Here is a 20,068-nt window from a genome sequence, read left to right on the forward strand (position 1 = left end):
GGGATGGGTGCCAACAAGTCTCCTGAACAGAGTAACTGAACCTATGTCCATATTGGATTATAATGGTGTTTTGTTAGTTAAGAAAGACCAGAAGTAATCACAAGTTTTGCCAGTAGTTTCAGTCTAGTGCACAAATGCTCCTTGCAAAAAGAAACAAGTTTAAAAATTCCTATTACTTGAAACAATGGACTTTTGGGGTAGTTATTCTATGGCGAACCTGTTGTTGAGTGCTAAAACCGTTGCAATACCCCCCTTGTCCCAATGGAAACAAATTGCTTTATTTTATTCCCCCCGCAGCCCCAATAAGTATGGTGGGTGCCCCGAGTGGGGGGTCCTATGGGCCGAAAACGGCTTAGCGAGGGGGTCCCGTGACCCCTCTCCCCATTGGAGGATGGGGTCCTCAGGGCCTAACTAAGGTCGGGGAGGGGGCCGCGAACCCCTCTCGCCTTTCAATAACAAAAGGCCCTGGGGATAGGGTCCCCAGGGCCAATCAAGGCTCAGGGAGGGAGGCCATGTGCCCCCACCCTCCTTTAAAATTAAAAAAAAGTCATGGGATGGTGTCCCCAGGTACCAACAAGGTATGGGGAGAGGGGCCAAACAGCTCCCTTCCCTTAAATTAAAAAAGGCCCTGGGGATAGGGTCCCAAGGGACTAAGATGGATCGAGGAGGGGAGTCATGTGACCCCCTCCCCTTTAAATTTAAGTAGTGGGGATGGGGTCCGTATGGTCTAATAAGGCTCTGGGAGTTGGGCAAGAGCATGGAGGGGTGGAGGCATTTCGCGTATGCTTTTTTGGTCTTATTGCCAGTGTATTCATACTGCCTGTAAAATGACTAATGCCTAGCACCATTATTGCTTGTATCATTTGAAACCACAATAAAGATCATTAAAGAAAATTAAAGCCCGGGTGGGGGGCAGGTGGACCCCTCCCCTTTAAAAGACTTGCGGTCTTGCGACCAACACCCCTGCTGAGGGTTGGCTTTATTTATAGTGATAAAATATTACTTTACGTTTAAAAAAAAAAAAAACTAGAAATTTACTGGAAAAAACAAACGTTACAGTAACGTTCTAGTAAGGTGAAGATGTCAGTGACAACATTAATGTTTTCCCCTAAAAGCTTATGACTTCACATATTACATCATAAATGACATGTTCTATGACATTATTTATGACATCACTGATTACATCTCAAATGGCATCACTAATAACATCATCCAAGCATCTTTTGTAGATATTGGTCTCTAAACAGGTATAGCATTAGGGCAATGAAAGTAAGTGCAAAATAGCTCAGAATAATATGAAGCATCATTACTGCTACATGCAACCTCCATAGGTACAGCAAGCTTGTGTTATGTGCAACACTGACCCTATAACATACACTTAATGGGTAGCAGAGTTCATGTTGACTAGGAACCACAGATGAAAGGATAACCTATTCTGCACACAGTGTTCAATCTGTATACATCTGTTCAGGGAAAACCAAGGTCCTCCAGATACTGGAGCCCTGTAACATAACTTATACCCTTCTACGGAGAGCCTACACTTGTATGAAACCCCAGACAGTCCCTGACCCTACAATGAGAATTGAAGAGAATATATGTAGAAGAGCGGGTCCTGTTAACACTGTTTACTCTATGGAGAGTTTTTACTCTGTACCACCCTGTTTTAGACAGTGAAAATCTTATGAGAATTATACCACAGAATATTAAAATGAATCTATTAAGAACAGTGTACACTCAATGCAAAAACGTGTCCAAAGAAAACTTATTCACTTAAAATAAGTCCAAAGGTGATAAAGGTCATACTACCTGCAGCCTTCATACTGCGATGAAAACTTTACAGATAGGCCATCTTCTGAAGCAAAACAAGCAAATATACATTGGTTAGTACCTGGTGCACACAGTCTTCTATGTTAGGTAGAAATTGTTATACTGAGACGATTCAGTCTAATAACTCAAGACTGCTTACAATACTAAATATGTACTGTTAGACCTGGCACTACCAGTCCACATAGGGTAGCCTGGCACAGAGTGGCGAGACCTATCTCCAAGGCAAATGTGTTAAGCTTGCATCACACTTCTTACAGTAACTCCGCGCTCATCCACTAAAAATAACGCCACACCTTGTTGTAAAAAATATAGCATGCTTTATATTCTCTTAAGGTTCGGTTCAAGTTGCATTTACTTCAACATCTCTTCATTTTGCATGTAAATTACTTATCTCCATAAATATACATTATGACACAATTTTTGTAGCATTAGAAATTCCCTCTTAACTTTAGTTTACATATAGTCCAATGACTTCATTTAGCATTCCTTTCAAATTGGTCTGGCTTCTGTGATATCGGCTAGTGAAGTAAATTACTCTCAAACTATTAGCATTTCATCATAACCCACCTTCAGTAAATGTGAAATATTGACATGCTTCATGGAAGAAAATAACCCAGCTAGTTTTAATTGTATAACTCAAATGCTGGTTCACATTTAGATCTCCTGTCTCTCTTATCTGCTAAACAACACCAGTGAGGAATTACAGCTTTATCATCGCCCCCAGTCATGCTACTTTTTACATTTGTGGAATAATCATGTCTTCGATTGATACGCTCTCTCTGTGATCAGTACAGTCTCCAATCTTTCCTCTAATCACTGGCTCAATGTGCAGGAAATAAAGTTCCTCCCTGAGAGGTTTCTGAATCGTTTGCCTCCCCACCCCCGGCCCTGCTTACTTCTCCGGAGATGTCCCAGCTGGTAATGGGGGGGTTAAGAACCACGTCTGTCACTTGAGGGAAATTATGAAAAGATACGGGAAGGCAGGCTTAACACTCCCGGTAAAACGCCCTGACACTCGAGCGTTCAATTCTTCCCAGGGGCGGTTCTGTATGGCCACAGGACTGAAAGGCTAAGCTATTTTCTTTGGGGAAAATTACCAATTGGATCGGACCGGCATATAGAGGACAACTCCACTTCGCAGGCGAGGCGCTCCGATGCTCGAGCGCCTCCGCTCCTGCGCTGTTCCCTCACCTCACGCCTTCTGCAGCCCAACTCCTCCCTTCTGACCTTGCCTGCCCCCGCCTTCCTTCTTCCGGAGCCCCGCTCCTCACTTTCTCCCGTCACAAGACTTCCGAGGACCGCTCTGGATGACCCCTGCTGAGACTGGGCTCTTCACGCTTCGCCTACGGGCATTCACCACCGCGTGGCACCTCCTCAACCACTGAGCCTCCCAAATATTGCTGCTTCAGTCCACACAGCTGCGGGCAACCTCTCTGAAGCAGCGGAATTACGGAAAGTTGTCAGTCATGGAAAAAGGGGGGGGGGGGGGCAGTTAAGGTTAACGCTTGCAGCAGAATGTTTATCCCCACCTGAGTTTTCCAGTGCAGCGATTCCAAGTTGGTAAACGCTTCTCAATAAAAAATAATTTCCCTCCTAGTTTGAGTAGGCTCCTTAGGGTGTGCCTCCATCTAGGTGAGAATAAACTATTGGTCCTGAGGAATGCGGAATCGAATATGACTCATAAGCTGAAACATGTCAACCGTTTTTTAGGACACTGGGTTCAAATTGGCACAACCCTCATGTGTCCGATTTTTTCACTTTGTTTTTAACTGAGATCGAATCACCCCTCTATTAAAAGTTTTGGTTGAGGGAGTGGTCTATACTCATTTTAATTTGCACGTTATGTTCTGTATCACTGCACATACTAAAAACTGGAACCCGATGAGGACAATTGGCTACCTACCTTGTGTGGGTGCCGGAGTGTTCCTTTTTCCTCACTGTGAATATACAACCTTGATTCTGACACAGTCAATGTTTGTTTAGTGCACTTACAGGTGGTGGTGGTGGTGATGATAGGTTGTCTCACTCCTTCTACCTTTTTGTGTTCTATTTGTATTATAGTTAGAGATACTCTCTAGTTGTTTTTGATAAATTATCCCAAGGGGTGTGAGAGTAATCTGATTTACCCTTTCTCTCTTGTTGTTAGAGTATGTTTGGCAGCGTACAGCTGCGAGAGTGATAAAAGAAAAATTATTTTTCTAATTTATCCATTTCCTTAGAGGTGTACCTTCTACGCCTATCTGATGGAAGACTCGGGTCTCTCTTTTTCAAGAGAAGAGGCAGATGCCATTCTCAATGACCCCTCCTTGTTCGCAGACCCAATGGTAGCTCACACAATATCCCAGACTTCTGATTGGGACAAACTGGGCGAACAGAAAAGTAGTCGGATTCGAGCCATTTTACATGGTACGATGATGAAGGAGTATTTGACCAACAAGATTGCTCCCAAGGGCTTACTGGTGACTAATGCCCCCCACATTTTCCTAGAGGATAGCGTGTTTAGAAAGGAATGGGCCCAGATAGCCTGGCATTGTACGCATGATTGGGCTCTCCTCATTATAAAAACCGCTCTTTGCCTTTCAGAGGCCCTTCTTGTAGAAATCCAGGCTACAGAAACCCACATTAAAACTACAGTAACGGGTTTTAAGAAGAAATTAGATGAGTTCAACAAAGAACTGAACGAATATAAAGACAATCTGGCCCAGTCTAAAATTCAACAGTTTCAAAAGGATTTAAAGAAATGGTTGTATGCAAAAGTATATCCCTATGCAAGTGCTGAGTATACACCACCTGACCGCACTAACCATAATTCTGATGTTTCAGATGATTCTAATTCCAGTGGGTTAAGTGTGGGGAGCTCTGGCAATAAACAAAGGGGTAGAGGCAGAGGCAGATGACCACAAAACAACCCCAATTGGTTCCCATATCAACAACAAGGGAATGGCGGTTTCCATCCAAATCCTTATAGCCATCCACCGTTCCCACCGCAAATGGGCTGGAACCCACACTTTGCACCACCTCCCCATTTTCAACCTAATATGTATCCCCCACATTTTTTAGGGTTTGGCCAGAGAGGCGAGGAGGGAACCAAGTCCACTGGCAGACACCAGAGGCAGTGGGAGACAATACACGCAGCAAAACTCAGGAGCAGAGGGCGGGCCCCAGCAATGTTTAAGTCTAGTCACTAACTTGTCAAGCAGAATTCTAAACCCTGATGAATTCGCGGTTTTGGAGAAGGGACTTGGTTTTATACCAACACCACGCCTTGACCGTTTCAAACTCTTTTGTGAACTCGGTGAGTTTTATAGAAAATTGAGGTTGAAATCAGTTTATGAACATCAGGACTCTGTCGAAAGCCAAGCCACTAGTAGTGATACCAAGTATAGGAACAAGTCTACCTATACACCTCCGGCACACTTAGTCCCAGCAGAGATAATTGCCTTTGAGCAAGCGGTGTTCCTTGAAGTGGAACACATTGAAGAACCCAAACAGTTTAAAAATCTAACGGCGGTACAGTTCAAAGCCATAGAATCCCTGCAAAATGACCCTGATATCGTGATTAAGAGCGCCGATAAGGGGGGAGGGATCGTCATACAGGACACTATCGCATATGATGCTGAATGCAGACGCCTCCTTGGGGACACTAGGAGTTATTTGGTATTGGAAGATGATCCATCTGCATCACTAAGGGATGAGATTGTTGAGTTAGTGATGACTGCTGAACATGAGGATTATATCAGTAAACACGAAGCAGATTTCTTAATAAGTTCAGAGGGAAAGGTCCCGTACTTTTATTGCCTACCCAAAACTCACAAGAACCGCCTTCCACCTCCAGGAAGACCAATTGTTTCGGGTATGGGTTCCCTTTTGGAACCATTGTGATTTCTTCTTCAAACCACTCATACAATCTACGAGTACCTATATTAAGGATACTAAGAGCTTATTGGCAATGCTTTTGACAGTTAAAATGCCTGAAGACCCGTGCTTTCTTGTCTCTTTAGACATAGAAAGCTTGTATACCTGCATCCCGCAGGATGCAACATTGAAGGTTCTGGCGGATGCCCTTGAACATACTACTTGGGAATACAAAACTTCACGCACTTTCATTATTGATTGTGCAACCCTGGCCCTAAAGCGCAACTTTTTTCAATACCAGGACCAGATTTTCCTACAAAAGACAGGGACCTCGATGGGCAGCACTTTTGCCCAGAGTATTGCGGGTCTATACGTCTATAATTTTGAAAAAACTCACATTCTGGCCAACACCAATCCATACACTCGCAATGTAATCCTGTGGCAGAGGTACATTGACGACGTGTTGTTGGTTTGGAAAGAATCGGAGGAGAGCCTTTTGGCATTCTTCGAATGGGTGAACACCTGTGATCCCCATCTGAGGTTCACCCACCAGTACAGTAAAGTTTCTATTGAGTTTTTGGATGTCACTATTACCAGGACTGGGGACCACTTAACGACCAAGACGTATCATAAACCCACTAGTAAGAACAACTTTCTCCATTATACTAGTTTTCACCCGCGTCCCTTGCGGGAAAACTTACCTTATGGTCAGTACCTGCGCATCTGTAGGAATTGCAGCAGTATTACTGACTATAGGAGGCAGGCAAATGATTTGACTGACAAGTTAACACACAGAGTGTATCCTGCAAAAATCCTGAAAAAGAGTTACAAGAGGGCCAGAAATCAGAACAGGGAGGCCCTATTGGAAGATGTCACGAGAGAAAGAGAAGCTGAAATACCATTGACTTGCGTGACAACGTATAGCAACATTTCAAATGCTGTTAATCGCTGCATCAGTTAACACTGGCGGATACTGACTAGCAGCGGACGTGATTGGCAAAAGCCCCTTTTATCGTACAAGCGGGAAAGGAGCTTAAAAGATGCCCTAGTCCACACTCGTCCCAGAATCAAAGACACAACACAGGATCAAAATGTACTCACCACCTGGGGTTTACCACCAATTGTAGGGCATTACCCGTGTGGTGGGTGTAGTGTGTGTCATTTAACATCAGCGACCAAAACCCTTGACTTAGAAGAAGGCAAAATCTGGCATCTCAGGAGCCATACAAATTGCAATTCCAGTAACGTAGTTTACTTAATTGTCTGCCCATGTAATTTAAAATACGTGAGTATGACTACACGTAAAATAAAACTACGTATTGGGGAACATCGAAGCAACGTGAGGTGCCAGAGAAACACAACCAAATTGACTGCACACTTCATTGAGCAGGGGCACTGCCCAAATGACATAAAATGGACCATAATAGAGCACCTGAAGCTGAGTAGTGAGAGGGCCATCTTTGAAAAAGAGCAAAGGTGGATTCATCGTCTGGCAACGCATCGTCACGGACTCAATGATGATATTCCTTGGGGGTCCGTGATGCGGCGCTGAAGCACTTCTGTAGTGAGGGTGGCCAAGGGAGGTTCTGGTCAATACAAATGGTATAGCTAGGATCAAGTTGCCATGAGGGGAAACATTGAATACTAGTTTATATTTGTGTGTATCCATCTGCTACCAGTCACTTTTGGCTTGGGAGAATCAACAGAAGAGTCCCCTTTGTACTCTATGTCTTAACAGCTGCCAGATCCTATGTGCTGGTCTGTTTAACTCTAATTAAATGGATGTGGCTGATAATACTCGCACGGTATTGAACTGATATATATGGATATATATTGGCAGGGTCAGAGACATTTGGTATAGACATCTAGTTAAACGTGCTTGACATCAACGTTTACTATTAATATGTAGTCACACACTAATATATAGAAATACCAAGTTATAATTCATACACCCTTAATACTAGTGGTTTTATATGAATAGCAAGGTGTTCGAGGTCGGAGGAAGCCCATTGTAATTACTAATGCAATGTATGATATTCGATCTCAGCTTGTACTTTGTGCAATCATGTTTAAATAAAGCTGACTTTTGTTTTCATCTTAAAAGAAACGCGATCGTGAATGATCACGCACTGCACGTTACGCTACGCGAAGTTAAAAGCTAGCAGACTCCGCGGGCTCCGTTGTATACGGGCCGCGGAAGAGTAGAGTCTAGGTGGACAGGCGGGGAGTCGTCAGCCATACAGTAAGTACGAGTCGAGGCCTCTTGTGGGCGTTTGTTACGTATATCAGCGATTATTAGGTAAAATAAATACGGAAACGACACAACGCTATCCTAACTGTGTGCAGATAACATTCGGCGCACTTAGCAGTTAAAACACATATAAATGTAGATATTTGTAAAAACAATGTAGCGACCACGCAATGGTCTCTGAACAGCTCATAAACGACTCTTGGTGAATCTTGTTTATAACAGATGCTGACGTGAAGGTTTTTCCCCCACCGCGGGTCCAGGAAGCGGGTAACAGGCTAAACCTAGTAAGTCGCAATGACAATTCATGATTCACTAGGGAGGTTTTAGAACAGAGAAGCAGTATTGGTCTATGAAGGGTGTTCATATGTATCGGTAACCGTGTTTAAAACAAATGCAGTGTTGAAAAACGCCACTTGCTCTAATTTTGATAATGATGTGCGGTTTACTTCTCAATACAGATCCTGAGGTGAAGGCTTCCCTTTCCTTGTGCTTAGGAAGCCGGTTGGAATGTAAACCGAGTAAGTTTAATCGATGACTTACACTGATATAACCTACCCGAGTCCTCCTATTACAAAGGCGTTATATGATTAAAGTTTGAAGGTGTTAAGGACAGTTGACCTCTAGGTCACTTCTTAAAGGAAATGTTTGTTTTAATTTGCATACATGCAATGAATTTGGGTAAGAACAAGAACTTATGAATCAGGCGAGCAATGGCCAAGTTATGAACGGGCACCCTCCCAGAGGCAGGGAATCGCCACTGTAGCGCGCTGGATGAAATCAGATGGGAGGGGTGACGATGTCGGCCTTCTGCCTCATTCACCCCTGCCCGACTGGTCAGTTCACTGTAGTTTCCGCTACTGGCCTCCCTCAAGGGGTCTGCTTAATAGTTCCCAAACTCCTCCTCAGTAGAGACTGGCAGGGTCAGGTCAATGGCTTGAGGGGCCGTGTCACCAGGGGAGTAGCAGCCTCAGAAGGTAGTCAGCTCCACACCGTGCACCAGCCTCCTAACTCCACAGCCTGGACTCCAACTCCCTCACTCCACAGTTGACTCCAGCTTCTACAAAATGGACGCTCAACATTCCAATATTTATAGCTTAGGTCCAGAGGGTCTAGATTGGACCAGAACGTTCTGGAACCTCTCATGATATCCAATGCCCCCCAAGCCCTGAGGTGGAAATTGGCAGTTGGCAGGCCACCATTTTGTGTCTCCCTACTCTCCATTTTGAAAGGGCACCTGTGCCTCAGGATTATGTGGAGCTGGTGAGGCACCCAAAGCCCTAAAGACAACACCAAAAATTATAGTGGACACCAGGAATAAAAAATGAGAAGGCAAAAAGGGGAGGACAATTAGGAAGGACCACCCAAAGGGCTGACAGGTCTAACATGTAGTATGTGGAATCTTTTCTCTGCTGGAAACTTTCTACAGTACCAAAGAACATGTGTGGAAAATAATGAACACAAGTCATCAACCGTCATCTGCAGACTTCTTCAATACAAAGATTATAACATGTTCAATACCTCTACACACCTATGATGCATTAGGAGCAAATGTGTTTTGTAAACACATACACCCATTAGCTGGACCCAGACTGAACAAAAAAACGTAGAAAAGTAATATGGGAGTTACCCGCCACTATGTAAGCTATAAAACAAACTAGCACACTTGTGGATGATGTCATCAATGATGTCATAGACCATATCATTAGTGAAGTCATAGAACATGTCATGAGATGTAATATGAGAGGTCATAAGCAGCGAATGGTGTGGGGGCAAGGTATAGTTAGCTCTGCTGACTATAATTGGTGAATTTTCGTGTTTTCTTTCAAGTTAAAAATGTTAAACATATTCACCTAACTATAACATTACATATATAGATATATATTAAACAGAGGAAACAATTTGATCAAAGAACTCTGGAGATTTGTTAAAACTTGTTTCAAAGTTACAGTCCATCATTTCTGAATGGTCCAGATATCTCACAAGATGCTTGATCCGAACATCTGTCTTATATCTATAAATTGCCTGCAGATTTAGAGGCTGTGGAAGGGTGCATTGTGTATGACATTAACACGCAAGTCTTCCCCACGCATGGCAAGTATATTTAAGGTAAGTAAAACACATCTATAGATGTTTAGATCGAGCAACTTATGAGATAATACCTGGAAAATTCAGAAATGATGACCTGTCCTCTGAAACAAGTGTTAATAACTCTCTAGATTTAACCATGCCTTCTTTTTTCCCCTTTTTAAACTTGAGAAAAATGTTATAAAGACAGTTTAATTTTTAATCAATCAATCAATCATAGGCATTTATACCGCGCACTACTCACCCGGAGGGTCTCAAGGCGCTTTGGGGGGGGGGGTCCGCTACTGCTCGAACAGCCAGGTCTTGAGCTTCTTCCTGAAGGAGAGGTGGTCTTGGGTCAGGCGTAGGTCGGGAGGGAGGGAGTTCCAAGTCTTGGCGGCCAGGTGGGAGAAGGACCTTCCTCCTGTTGTCGCTCTGCGGATGCGGGGGACGGCTGCGAGGGCATGAATGGTCGAGCGGAGATGGCGTTTGGGAGCGTAGAAGTTGAGGCGGCTGTTGAGGTAGGTCGGGCATTGGTTGTGTAGGGCTTTGTGTGCGTGGGTGAGGAGCCGGAAGGTGATTCTTTTGTTGATCGGGAGCCAGTGCAGGTCTCTCAGGTGTCTGGAGATGTGGCTTCGTCTGGGGACGTCGAGGATGAGTCTCGCCGAGGCGTTCTGGATCCGCTGGAGTCTCTTCTGGAGCTTGGCGGTGGTTCCGGCGTAGAGGGCGTTGCCGTAGTCCAGTCGGCTGGTGACGAGGGCCTGGGTGACCGTCTTCCTGGTCTCGGTGGGGATCCACCGGAAGATCTTGCGTAGCATGCGTAGGATGTTGAAGCACGACGAGGAGACGGCGTTGACTTGTCTGGTCATGGAGAGGGAGGAGTCCAGGATGAAGCCCAGGTTGCGTGCGTGGTCTGTCGGTTTGGGTGCGTTGCCCAGGGCGGGGGGCCACCAGGAGTCGTCCCAGGCGGAGGGTGAGGAGCCCAGGATGAGGACTTCCGTCTTGTCTGTGTTCAGTTTCAGGCGGCTGGTCGTCATCCACTCGGCCACGTCTTTCATCCCTTCGTGTAGGTTGGCTCTGGCGGTGGCGGGGTCGTTGGTCAGGGAGAGGATCAGCTGGGTGTCATCGGCGTAGGAGATGATGTTCAGGTTGTGTTGGCGTGCGATGGCTGCAAGGGGGCTCATGTAGACGTTGAAGAGGGTGGGGTTGAGCGAGGAGCCTTGGGGAACGCCGCAGATGACTTCCGTGGCTTCTGATCTGAATGGGGGCAGGCGGACTCTCTGTGTCCTTCCGGCGAGGAAGGAGGTGATCCATTCCAGTGCTTTCTCCTCGATTCCGACGTTGCTGAGGCGCTGCACTAGGGTGCGGTGGCAGACAGTGTCGAATGCCGCGGAGAGGTCCAGGAGGATGAGGGCCGCTGTTTCTCCGTTGTCCAGCAGGGTTCGGATGTCGTCGGTGGCAGCGATGAGGGCGGTCTCGGTGCTGTGGTTGGCCCGGAAGCCTGACTGAGATGGGTCGAGGGATCCAGTCGTCTCGAGGAAGGCTGCCAGTTGCTTGTTGACGGTCTTCTCGATGACTTTGGCTGGAAACGGGAGGAGCGAGATGGGGCGGTAGTTCTTGAGTTCGGTGGGGTCCGCCGTTGGTTTCTTTAGTAGAGCGCTGAGTTCGGCGTGCTTCCAGCTCTCAGGGAAGGTGGCGGTGTCGAAGGAGGTGTTGATGATGATATAGGATTCATATCCTATATGAATCCGTTCTAGTCTGCTGATACTCCTTTAACACTTTAGGAACAGAGCGGAGTTAACTTAAGCGTTTGTTATCTAACAATGTAATTGAGTGTTTTTGCTTTTGTTTTTAATATTTGATGACATTAAATCTAATGTAAAACTAGAGTACTTGCATAACGATTTGGATTTTACGAAGCAGGTTTGCAAATACTTTAACTAGGTTGATACAATAAACTTCTTGTTTTTTAAGTATACAAGTAGCAGCTACCAGAACACGTTTGCAAAAGTAAAGGCTTAATACTTTTAAGTGGTTTTGGTAAATGGTCACTCCCTTCATAATCCAAAACTCAGAATTTCGGACAGAAAGAAAAATGATCAGTGCCCACAGCAATATAGTCAACAGGAGTATCTGTTAAGCCCTCAACATAATTTCAACTTGCAGGAAAATCATATTTAAAATACCCATTTGCAATAGACAACACGTTTTCTAGAGTACCCTTGCTAGAAGTGCTATCTTCACACGTGTTGCAGTGCTTCAAAGAAACATGATTGTACATGATTAATATATTTTGCCAGAAGATCTAACTAGTTTTTGGAATTTCATCACAGAATCACATGGCCTCAAACACATACTCAATAATATGCTCCACACTGGAATCATTGGATTATTTTAGACAAAATTATCTCCTACTAAGTGCTTAATGCAAAAGAAGATCAATGGAGCGATAGTCCATTTTAACCGCATCGATGCGGTGCATTTTCCCGTTGTGTGCTGGAAAATGCAAAAACACATGTTCCATGACGAGCTGGGCTCGTCATCAGCGTAGCAGGAGGATACCTCATGACGAGCCCAGCTCATCATCAGCGTCGAAGGGGTTAAAGAGTTTTTTTTAGAGGCTGGCATCAGACAGCTTCAGCTGTCTGTTCCCATGAACTAATGTAACCCATACAGCAGCATTGGCATATCACAGACGTCTAGTTACACACAGTAGCACTGACTTAGCATTATATCTTTCTTATAACAAAGTACTTTCTACAAGTTAACACAGAAGTAGCAAAGTGCCACCATGTGGCCAACTTTGTATAAAAAAGTATATATTCAATGCAAGCCAGGATTAGTGCATTTGCTCATTTTGGTTTAATTTCCTACCATACCCGATGGACAACAGTCTTGGTACTTCTCTGTATTAACGGAAATTGTTATAAAATCATTCAGAAATTTGGGCTCAATTTATCCATGTCTTGAAAGCACATTACAGGGGCATCAATGAAAAGATCAATAATATCACGCTTTAATATGCTGGTTTAGGCCATTATTGTTCTACAAGACCATTTGACAAATGTGCACCTCCTCTGTACGTCTAGGAGGAGGGAGCAAAACCCAAGTCATCTGACAAATCACAACATTGGTTCGGGGTCCCAAAGCCACTTAGAGAAGGCGGTCAATCAAATATTGTGTAGATGTCATTTGAATCCGCTATTCTTATTGATTCGATTTGAATCTTCTCTATTATGAAAATTATCTTTTAAAAACATCAGGGCATTTTTAATATTCAGTTCATTTGGTGATTTAGCTTTTCTTCAGATATTTCAACTTGACTGAGCATCTTTTTTGCTGTGAGCAAAAGAACATGTTTGTCCTCCCCATGATCATCATAATAAAATGCTACTGAAAATATATCCTGACTTGTTAGGGTTGTTAGCACAGGGATAGCATCAAATATTCTTAACTATGTACTTCAATTTAGATGAAATACTCTCTGTCCCTTCACTAACTCTATATTCCGCAGAGTCTTGGTCCGTCGTTTTGTGAATAATTCCTTTCTCGCAATTAAAACCACGGCAAGTAACAGTTATAAAGTCTTCTGGTATTCTTAAATAATTGCCTGTTGCCGTAATGTTTCTTGGCATCCTAGGTAACCTTCGACTTCTTGCACAGATTTCTTGTATTCCCTTGCTTTTAAATTGCTGGGTTTTTTTGTTCGCTTTACTAGTGTGTCGTGCCAGGAGTGTTCATCATCCTGCTTTGTCGGTTTAAATTATTTAAAAGTTTTTTTTTCATGCAGTTCTTCACTTCTTTTCTTACAATCACCATATTCAATTGATGGTTCATAATGCGTAAATGACTGAACCAAGAAATAGGAGGCAAGTAACTGCACAATAAGGAACATTTGTAATACATGTTGTATGTTGTATGTTTCCTCCTTTACTAAGAAAGTTAACCTAAGTGCAGCTCCATCTGATTGCATTCTATTGTAGCTGGAGTATGAAGCTACTACATTTACAGAACCCTCACTATTTCAAATATTCACAATCTTCCTCAATGAAATTGTATGTCCTGATACAAGAATTGAGGGTTTTAATATGCCTTGTTTTATTTTCAGCAACACTGTGTTGGTCACTGAAGTTGGAGTACAGCTGTCCCTCTATTCTATAAACTCTTCAACCTCCTGAGGGCAGCACACAATTTCAGAACTATTTAAGTCACTTAAAGTCAATGGTTTTGCATTAAGTTATTTCTAACTGTAGCTAGACCAGTATGAGATCTGAATGGATGGGGTGAGGTTCCCTGGAGTCTGACAAATTAGGGGTGAACAAGAGAACACTGCCTATTTCAGTCTTATGGAGGCTTTCAATGGGGGAAAACAGGCTTGCTCAATCAGGGAGTAGGAAAAAGTATGTGCCACTAAAGCAGCAGATGCATTTGCCTCTAGTTTAGCATAGGTTTTAATAACGATGGCTTTAATGAAGACTGCTAGAGCAAGACTTGTTTCTAACTGGTCCACAAGCCCTGTAATTTCGGACTGTTCTGATTGACAAATTGTTGCTCCAAGAGCACGTTCTTTTGATTTAGAAAAAATAGCTTTTCTCATTGTTCCCAATGGCAACATCATATTCATGATTACAAATATATTTTCCTCATTCCACAAGATTTCTCAAACTATAAATAATGCAAACGAAAATTAAGCAGCATCCTTTGCATTCGTCCCTCTGTGCAGTCTGAAGAGCACACCGTGTCAACATGCGGCACTTTGAAACAACAAGGGGATTGATAAGTAAGGGTGTATTCAAAGTCCACCCATTAAGGTGAAGTGAAAGGTGGAAATGTCTCCCTACATTTGTCACGCCTAGTTAACGAAAGTTCAATATTAAATTATTTCTAAACAGCAATCAACTGCACTCTTTTCCTCAAAGTGCTATGAGCAGGAAAATGTACAGTGGTAAAGTAAGTCCATTAAAGAGTGTAATATTGACACGTCATTTTACAACACTTAGAAATGGCAATAGAGTGATATGAAGGTCTATCTATAAACAAGTTTTCATTCTGAAGGACAGTTTCAGGGCACAATATTTGCGAGAAGCATTAGTGTTATGATTCTCAATCATATTGTGCTATGTAATTACTACAATGCAATAACATATAATATAATAGGGCACAAACCGTAAGGTTTTTGAATGAATTAGTGCACCAGACTACTATACTGATGCCATTATACATGTCACAGAAGACAAGAATTAAGTAATTAATACAAGCCTAAAAGTGGAATAAAAATAAAGATTTAGTAAAAGTATGAAAAAAGGTGCTATAAATACTACATAATAGGAGATGAAAATTAATGTATGATTGGAATTTCAATTTGGTACTCTACTGAAGAGGTTTCTAAGATTATTCTGTTATATATGATGTGTTACTGACCCACGATAAAAAATAATGTATGATTGGAATTTCAATTTGGTAGTCTACTGAAGAGATTCCCAGGAATATTAGTTATATTTATGATGTGTCAATGACACCTGAAATATGCATGTGTATTAGCAGGCAACTGAGCCTCGACATAGTATCTCATCAGGTCAATATACATAAATACAAGTTTGACAACGTTGCCTAAACTCGTGGCAAATGAAAAATATATGACCTGCACAGCTGCTTTAAATGGCCACACCTTGATATTTGCTTGTGCATTCACAACTAATGCACTTGTAATAATGCACAGTCTTACTTACACTCCAGATCTGCGTGCATCCGTGAAGTGTGAAACTCCAAAGGAACGCAGCCTAAGTAGTAATATTAAGTCTAAAAAAATGTAATGTATGTAATGTAAAGTGCATTTTTATAGCGGGAAGAGGTGTGGCGCCGCGGCCAGGGCGACTGACTCCGGAATCTGGGGACCACGGTTCGATCCCCGACACCGGCGGCAGATTAGCCCAGCACCATGTGACTCTGGGCAATAGCTTGCTTAATCTTCCCGACGGCCCCCAGCGCCTAGAGACCCTTACGGGTGATTGTGCGCTTTACAAATGTGGATTATTATTATAGCGCGGCTACCACTCCAGGGAGTATCTTGGCGCTTAACACCAACCCAGATGAAAAGGGCCAGGGGGAATGAAGGCGAACTAGTAACAATACACTCTACACCAGTGCTCTACACGCGGCATCAGTGAGTGAAAACAACCAGGTTTTGAGCGCTTTCCTGAAATTGCTCTCATTTGACATCAATCGGAGCTGCGGCGGAAGTTTGTTCCAGGCCTTGGCGCCCAGAAGAAAAAGAGATCTCCCACCTTTAGTGGCCCGCTTAAATCTGGGTGTCACTAACAGGTTCTGATTTGCAGACCTCAGACAACGCGTCGGCTGATAGGGCCTAGGCCAGATATCTAGGCCCTATCTGTTGGAAGGCTCGAAATGTAATCAGAAGAATCTTAAACAGGATCCGTTTACAGATCGGTAACCAATGAAGAGCCCTAAGCGTGGCCGAGGCAGATGACTTACGAGGCCAGCGTAACACCAAACAGGCAGTTGCGTGCTGGACCATCTGCAGCCTGTGGAGCACGGACTTATTTGCTCCCGCGTACAGGCCATTGCAGTAGTCCAGTCTAGATGTAATCAAAGCAACTGCCACCGTTTTTCTTGCTGACAAGGGAAGCAGATCAAAAAACTTCCTCAGAGATCTAATGATATGAAAACACGTACCAGCCACGGCCACCGCTTGTTGTTTAAAGGACAACTGGTCGTCGAATTTGATGCCCAAGTTTCGGGCAGAAGAGATAGTGTTTGGAGGGGCTTCAGCATCATCATGAGCGAAACCCTTTCAAATCTCCTACAGCTGCATAGGTTTATCGTCCATTTCAGTACACTAGGAAAGAAGTCTTCTGAGAACATTGACCAAGTTGTGACACAAAATAAATATATTAACTATGCAGAAAATGTAACTGGGACTCTATGAGCAGCAGTTAAATAGCCAAACTGACGGACTATGAACTCTTCTTGTTCCACTGCACATTTGTAGAACATGTTGCTTAGATAGAACAGTGAACGCCAGACACCATCACACCCTCACAAAAACTCAAACCCATTAAAGAGCATCCATTTTATTTTTGCATAAATCGTTCAATTACATGTAAATGGATAATCAAAGTATCTCCAAATTTAAACTTTTCATTACATGGTAAAATAATGTTCAGATGATACGCTAAAAGAGTACGTTGCAGATCTAATCTTCGAGACAGTCATTTAGAACATACATACATCGTTACATATAGATAGAAGCAGAAGGACGCATGGCCAAACGGGCCTTTTCTTTCCACCAGGAATTTCCCAGGTGAGCAGAAGCTCTTGGAGACTGGCTTTGAAAGCCCAGTGGCACTCCTGGGGCCTCTGCCACTTTCCCCATCTCCACAGGGTAAATCGCAGCAGGGACAGGGAAGCTTCAAGAGAAAGAAAGAGGAGTTGGGGTGAAGGCAGAGAGAAGAAAGCGATCAGAAAGGGAGGAGTGAACGAAAGAAAGAAAATGGATTGATGGAAGGAGGGCAAAAGTGCAACTAGACAAAAAGAAGGATGCTTTGAGCATTTTTGCCAGAGCTGCTTTTAGTTCACCAATCGACCCTGGAAGGAAGGCAATCCTCCAACAGTGCGTCACTCCTTAAATAACCGTTCACAAACAATCTGGTCTCCGCCTTTCGCCGCAGCTCAATCTTGAGCCCAACATTGTTCAATTTGTATATGGCCCCTCTTGCTCTCCGCGCCGAGAAATACGATGCCAAAATAGTGTCGTAGGCGGACGACACTCAACTGTTGTTCACATGCGAGAAGGGTGCCGAGTTCAAAGGCAATGTGATAAACACCTGCCTCTCAGAGGTATTTTCTTGGCTTAGACTTAACCAACTGAAGTGTAACTCTGAAAAGTCAGAGATTATTTTCTTCGGCTCATGTCTGTGTGAAGCAATGCACACTTGGTGGCCACAGGGCATGTCTCCCCCTCGTCTTCAGTTACCATTGTGGAAAATTTGGGGGTCAAATTGGATGCGGCTCTCTCTATGAAGACTCAAGTCCAATCAGTGGCAGGGACATGTTTTGGGGTGATGAGAATGTTGAGGAACTTTCTCCCCCTGCTCCCAGTCTCTTACAGGAAAACAGTGGTCCAGACCCTGGTGGTTTTGAGACTGGACTTTGTAAACTCCTTGTACTTGGGCCTCCCTGATTACTTACTTGGCTGATTGCAGGTGATCCAGAATGTGGCGGACAGCGCCATCTTTCTGACAGGACCCAGGACTCACACGACCCATCTTCTGTCTTCTTTACATTGGCTTCCTGTGCCGAAAAATAATTCATTTTAAAGCGCTAGTCTTGGTCTTCAAAGCTTTTCATAAGATTGGAGCCCCCACCTTAGGGAAAGATTTCAACCCTATATACCTCAACGTATCTTGAGGTCCTCTGGTCAGCTTCTGACCTCTACTTCGAAGGACTTGCTCTCCTGGGTAGGGGAAGATCCTTTCAAGTGGTGGCCCCTCGGCAATGGAATAGCCTACACCTCTTTCTTAGAAAGGTACCGGATCTCCTTACTTTCAGGAGGAAACTAAAAACATGGCATTAGGATCTGACCGATTTCTGCTGTGGGGTGATGTTCCTTATTGCCGTTATGTGGTCTTCTTTTCCTAGTGTTCTTGGGAGTAGCCGCACACTTTATAAATACCAACTATAACATAACATAACAATTGCAAATCTCCAGGTGGGTATAGCTGTGGCATTTGATTCATTAGTCACCACCCTAGGGCTCTTAAGGACAATCTGCCCTTTGGACAATTTCTTCGTATTAGGAGAAATTGTAGCTCCATTGCGGACTACAAGACTGAAGCACAACAGTTAGGCTCTAACTTGAGACAAAGGGGTTATCCTAACCGTCAGAGCAGAAATTCTCTCAAGCGGGTTAGGAATAAGTCCTGTGAGGCTCTATTACAACCTAACCACAGAGAATAAACAGACACCTTGACTTGTGTGACGTCATTCACATCAAATTCGACCGCATCAAAGGCATCATCAAAAAACAATGGGAGATCTTGAGTACAAGTGACCTGAATATCCATACACCACGATTTGCCTTTAAGCGGACACAGAACCTCAAGGGCATTCTTTTACACACTAGACTACACACCCTCCAGTTGCAGGGCATTACCCGTGAGGCACCTGTTCAGTGTGTCACCAAACAGTAGTGACCAAGGAGGTCACTTTCTCTAATACGTTGACCTGGAGAATGCTGAGACACACAAATTGTAACACAACACACTGCATCTATTTAGTTACCTGTCCTTGTAACAAGAGATATGTGGGGATGACTCTTAGACCAGTAAAAACACGTATAACAGAGCACAAAAGTAACATCAGATGTCAGTGGGTTACAACAAAGATGTACACTCACTACAATGAACACAGACATACCCCAGATTCATTATGATGGCTGGTGTTGGAAACCTACCCCAGGATAACGCAAAGGGTATTATTCAGGATAGAACAGAGATGGGTTCACCACCTCGGTTCGGACCGGGACGGCCTAAACTGTGAAATCCCGTGGTCCTCCTTAACGAACAGATGAGCCCCTTTGCCCATACTTTGACAATGCAGTCTATCACCCCCCTGCAACACACAATAACCGGTTTAGCTGTTGTAGGTTCCAGCAACCCCACTAACTTGGACATCGCATGAGCTACTTTGGCTGACAAAACCCATACACCTGAGCATGCCACAGATGACACGAGGCAATGCAACAGATGCGCGTTAGCCGACTTAGCCATAATAATGGAAAGTGGAAGTACTAGTGACTTGCTGCAATACCCTTGAGCAGGAGTGAGGGAACACTTCAATATGGCCGCCGACTCCCACTTCCAGTCACTGCATAGTAAGAGTTTTTTTATGTGCGGGATTTTAATGAACACCCAGTTCTTATGTATGCACTGGTATTCTGCACGGCCGTCCGCCTTGTGTCAAGTACATTGTTTCATGTCACTTACACCCCGATCTGCAGTGCCAACGTGATCAGCCTGGATCGCACTGTTCCAGGATCGCACTGATGCAATA

At 43.9% G+C, this 20,068-nt stretch overlaps 1 protein-coding gene across 10 annotated transcripts in view; it reads right to left on the reverse strand.

Moving 5' to 3' along the window:
- Positions 1–20,068, reverse strand: part of CLIP1 (CAP-Gly domain containing linker protein 1) — a 771,076-nt gene that overhangs the window by 727,372 nt on the left and 23,636 nt on the right. For 2 of the 10 annotated variants that reach the window (XM_078667568.1, XM_078667562.1), the window contains exon 2: positions 1,807–1,852. The exons of 6 other annotated variants lie outside the window; for them this stretch is intronic. The gene's annotated coding sequence lies outside the window, so the exon portion shown is untranslated. The remainder of the gene's footprint in view (positions 1–1,806; positions 1,853–20,068) is intronic. 2 more of the 10 variants (XM_078667569.1, XM_078667563.1) reach the window with 1 other exon arrangement.

The sequence above is a fragment of the Lissotriton helveticus genome, chromosome 11 (genome assembly GCF_964261635.1).
Source record: "Lissotriton helveticus chromosome 11, aLisHel1.1, whole genome shotgun sequence".
Taxonomy (NCBI): Eukaryota; Metazoa; Chordata; class Amphibia; order Caudata; family Salamandridae; genus Lissotriton; species Lissotriton helveticus.